Source organism: Garra rufa, chromosome 23, assembly GCF_049309525.1.
Source record: "Garra rufa chromosome 23, GarRuf1.0, whole genome shotgun sequence".
Classification (NCBI taxonomy): Eukaryota; Metazoa; Chordata; class Actinopteri; order Cypriniformes; family Cyprinidae; genus Garra; species Garra rufa.
Genome location: NC_133383.1, coordinates 10,057,970 through 10,063,361, shown reverse-complemented (window position 1 = coordinate 10,063,361; position 5,392 = coordinate 10,057,970). Strand labels below are relative to the sequence as shown.

Genomic DNA, 5,392 nt, shown 5'->3' with positions numbered 1-5,392 from the left:
ATTAGTGGTGAATACTGTATGTTGAGTCGATGTACATATGATATAAACGTGTTTTTTATCGACAATTACATGACATTTTTGCAAAGAGTCAGTATTTGCAGTTGGTCCTTTTTCAGGACTTCTGCAATTCGACTGGGCATGCTCTCAAACAACTTCTGGGCCAAATCCTGACTGATAGCAACCCATTCTTTCATAATCACTTCTTGGAGTTTGTCGGAATTAGTTGTTTTTTGTTTGTCCACCCGCCTCTTGAGGATTGACCACAAGTTCTCAATGGGATTAAGATCTGGGGAGTTTCCAGGCCATGGACCCAAAATTTCAACGTTTTGGTCCCGGAGCCACTTATTTATCACTTTTGCCTTATGGCACGGTGCTCCATCGTGCTGGAAAATGCATTGTTCTTCACCAAACTGTTGTTGGAAGAAGTTGCTGTTGGAGGGTGTTTTGGTACCATTCTTTATTCATGGCTGTGTTTTTGGGCAAAATTGTGAGTGAGCCCACTCCCTTGGATGAGAAGCAACCCCACACATGAATAGTCTCAGGATGCTTTACTGTTGGCATGACACAGGACTTTCTTCTCCAGACAAGCCTTTTTCCAGATGCCCCAAACAATCGGAAAGAGGCTTCATCGGAGAATATGACTTTGCCCCAGTCCTCAGCAGTCCATTCGCCATACTTTTTGCAGAAGACCAATCTGTCCCTGATGGTTTTTTTTTTTTGGAGAGAAGTGGCATCTTTGCTGCCCTTCTTGACACCAGGCCATCTTCCAAAAGTCTTGGCCTCACTGTGCGTGCAGATGTGCTCACACCTGCCTGCTGCCATTCTTGAGCAAGCTCTGCACTGGTGGCAGCGATCTCGCAGCTGAATCCTCTTTAGGAGACGATCCTGGCGCTTGCTGGACTTTCTTGGATGCCCTGAAGCCTTCTTAACAAGAATTGAACCTCTTTCCTTGAAGTTCTTGATCCTATAAATTGTTGATTTAGGTGCAATCTTAGTAGCCACAATATCCTTGCCTGTGAAGCCATTTTTATGCAACGCAATGATGGCTACACGCGTTTCTTTGCAGGTCACCATGGTTAACAATGGAAGAACAATGATTTCAAGCATCACCCTCCTTTTAACATGTCAAGTCTGCCATTCTAACCCAATCAGCCTGACATGATGATATCCAGCCTTGTGCTCGCCAACATTCTCACCTGAGTTAACAAGACGATTACTGAAATGATCTCAGCAGGACCTTTAATGACAGCAATGAATGAAATGTAGAAAAGTTTTTTTTCGGGATTACTTAATTTTCATGGCAAAAGAGGACTATGCAATTCATCTGATCACTCTTCATAACATTCTGGAGTATATGCAAATTCCTATTATAAAAACTTAAGCAGCAACTTTTCCAATTTCCAATATTTATGTAATTCTCAAAACTGTAGATCCCATGTTAGGATCACAAGGAAGTCAATTCACAAGGAAGACTATTTTTCACAGTGTAACTACAGTGTCTTTGTAATTAGGGCTGAGTATCATTCAAAAATATTCAATATCAGTACTGATACCAGCTCCTGAACAATCCTTTTTTTTGGATACCAATTTTAAGAAATCCGTTTTAACAAGACTCAAAGACTCATCTCTTGAGCCACTGCACAGAGAAATAAAACGGAACACAATACATCAGTCCGAATAGTTTTAATGAAGTTCAAATAGTTTTTTTTAGCTTAAACAGAATCATCATTTCTATTAGTTTTAGACTTAATTGCAGTCTATGGTCATGCCACACTTTAATAGTAAAAAATATACTCATCATTTTAACACAATGTCTTGTTTTGTGCCAACGCATTGGTAAAGTGTCTGTCAAATGAACTTAGCATCATTACAGCTTTATCCCCTCATCAAATCTGTTTGTGCTGCTTGTTTCAAAGTTAAGCACACACTTCATTTAGGCGATCAGCTGGTGATCTGGTGTCTCCTTTGATTAACTCAAACATTAACACTCTGATGAAGTTTGTTTTTGAATTGTTTAGCACGCATTTGGAAATGCAGCGGCCACCAGTTATGCTTTTTCACATTAGAATCATTTTCACCATTTTAATGGCCAGATGTTTACAGTATTTTACTAGATTTGTAATGAGTTGCCATTTCACTGAAGCTGGATTTTCCCGCCAAAATAAAAGCTCAACTGCAGTTTCCGTCAAAATAAAAACAGGTTAATCTCTTGCAAGCAAGGACTAAAATGAACAGACACGCACAAATAAAATACTGTGCAGGCATAACAAGCTTACTGTTTATTGGAAGGAAAATATAAATATTGGGGTGGAGGTTTATATGAATGTATTTTTTAAAGGAAATGACTTCAGAGAAGTTTCAGTGGCATTTTTTCCCTTGGTTGTCTGTTCTATAAGCACCACCTGCTGTCAGAGAGTGAAATTCAGCTTGTCTGTTGTTTTTGTTTTATGCACGTTTTATGATAATTTCCCAGAGCTAAAATCAAGTCAATCCATTGTGTTTTTGCTTTAGACATTTCATCTTTGTATCATGATTAAAATGTAGTGGTTGGTTCTTTTTGCAAAAACGGCTTCATAGCCAGGAATACATATTCATGGCTGGTAAGTTCTCTCATGTCACCAGCCATTGGCAGATAAGTTTTGGGCCTTGCAAGTATAGAAATTAGAACAAAAGTATTGTGATTTCCCTACTGTAGAATAAGGTCAATTAATATACTTGTAAAATACTAATTTTATTTCATTTATTTTACTTACTAATTACTAATTTAAGGGACCAGGGTCCACCCACCTCAGTCTCACAAAATCTTCTGGAAAACAATATCTGCATTTAAACATCAGAGTATGAGATTTAAACAGCAAACATACTCAAAGAGTATCACATTTACCTTTACCAGTTTAATTACAATTAATGTTCTGTAAAAATATTGACTAGAGAGGATGCTGGCTGAAATATTTTTAGAATTAAGATGTGTTTAACTGTCTTTCTAAACCAAGGGTAAAACAAAGCATAGATAAGAGGATTCAGGCCTGAATTAGTGTATACATGACCCATGTCATAATATTTTTGGTTGTGGAAGAGATTACTGATATAGAACAGATATAGTAAGGAACAAAGCAAAGCAGATAAACAATCACAATGATTCCTAATGTCAGAGCAGCTTTGCTCTCTGATTTCCTCCTCACTGAACCTTCTGTTACACATTTACCACCCTTCATTAGAGAGTTTATAACTTTCACTTGCTGATGTACAACATAGAAAATCCTTATATATAAAGTTATGATCAGGAGACAAGGAAAAATAAAAGCCACAAATAAATCAGTGACTCTCCAGGCAAATCCCATCATAGCTTTTTTTCAGTTTGAAGTGTCCGAATTTCTGTTATTAATCACATAGGCAGTGTTATAAGTTGAGGAGCAAACCCAGCCCAGACAGATGCTTATTAATGTTTTAGTCATGGTTATTTTCTGTGGGTACAGTAAAGGGTGACACACAGCTACAAAACGATCAACAGCAATTAAAACTAAATTACTAAGAGATGCTGAGAAAAGCACTGTGAGAAATGTTAAATAGAGTGCACAGAAAGTGCCTCCAAAGTACCAACACATCTCAATCAGCCTGGTGGCCTCTATGGGCATCACAGATCCAATAAGCATGTCAGCCACAGCCAGAGAGAGAATGATCAGGTTGGTTGGAGTGTGAAGCTTCTTGAAGTGAGAGATGGAGATGATCACCAACAGGTTCAGAAACACAGTCCACACTGACAGCGATAATGCAAACATATAAATGATACGATGTTCAATGCTAGAGCGATTTCCCTTTATACAGGATGAGTTTATGGCAGAAAAGCAGTATTGAGTCTTATGATCCTCTGTCTCGTTAGCCATGAGTGAGTCTCCTCCTGCTAAAAGTTTGTTCTGCTCTCCTAACTGTCCTTACACTGACCAACCCATCTACCACCCACTATGATGTAACTTTCTTTCTTTCTTTCTTTCTTTTCTTTTCTTTTCTTTTCTTTTCTCTTCTTTTCTTTTCTTTTCTTTTCTTTTCTTTTCTTTTCTTTTCTTTTCTTTTCTTTTCTTTTCTTTTCTTTTCTTTTCTTTTCTTTTCTTTTCTTTTCTTTTCTTTTCTTTTCTTTTCTTTCTAATAATCAGATGTTTATTATAAACAGGAAACAGAAAGTGTAATAAAGCTATGATATTTATATACAGTGTGTGTGAGTCTGGATCAGATATACTAGTACCAACAAAAGAACATGAAACATACAAACTGACTATTAACATGCTTAAAATGTTAATTGTCTCGGCCAAATTAACAAGGCCACAGAAATGGCAACAGAAACCCATAACATGTTTCTTAGCTTTGTGATGTTTCTAGGGTGGAAAAAGGATGTTTTTGTAACATGTGAAATTTGATTTTGGAAATTCTTGAAATAATACGATTTTGGAAAGTTTTAGAAGTTTGATCATTTAGAATTGATCTTGATAATTTTCATTGGACCTTGATTAAATATATACCTTAGAATCATCAGCATAACAATGGTAACTAATTCCATGTTTTCTATTAATATTTCCAAGGGACGGCATGTATATTGAAAATAGCAGAGGGCCTCAAACAGATCCTTACGGCATACCATACTTTACTGCAGTGCTTCCCTACATTTTTTTCAGTCTCAGCACCATTTCAATTTTTTCAAAAATCACAAAGACTACTGCTTTACAGGCCCTGCAGTCTATCCGCTCTGGACTGCTACATGAGGATGAAGCTGATGGTTCACAAACATCTTAAAGAGCACTTTAAGTACTACTTTGCCACTGTAAAAACTACTCACAGAATTAATGTAAGTCTAATATTATAATTGAAAAGTGTAGATTTTGTATTTTATTCTGTAATTTACCAGTTCACTAGGATCTAGTTGTGTTTTCTTAATGACAGGCTTAGTACCTACCAGCTTGTAGGGTATAGGGACATGACCTATAGTGACCTATTCCCACTAGACCCAAAACAATTAATTCTCGAGTTAAACATCTGTACTGCTCTTATGAAACTAAAGCGATGAAATATCACACGATGGACTATGATATTGTTAGGTTACTTTATTATGCCTTGATTGCATTAAAAAACAGTATTCAGGGTTTGTTCTTTTGAGTTCTACCATTTTGGAAGTATGTGAAGATAAAGTAAATAATATATGTGACCATGGACCACAAAACTGAGATGTATACACCATGAAAGCTCAATAAATAAGCTTTCTATTGATATATGGTTTGCTAGGATAGGACAATATTTGTCCGAGATACAACTATTTGAAAATCTGGAATCTGAGGGTGCAAAAAAATCTAAATACTGAGAAAATCACCTTTAAAGTTCTCCAAATTAAGTTCTTAACAATGCA

General features: G+C 36.6%; 1 pseudogene; it reads right to left on the bottom strand.

Annotated features, from left to right (window-relative positions):
* Window positions 1-2,904: 2,904 nt before the first annotated feature.
* Window positions 2,905-3,932, bottom strand: LOC141299644 (trace amine-associated receptor 13c-like; annotated as a pseudogene).
* Window positions 3,933-5,392: the final 1,460 nt, after the last annotated feature.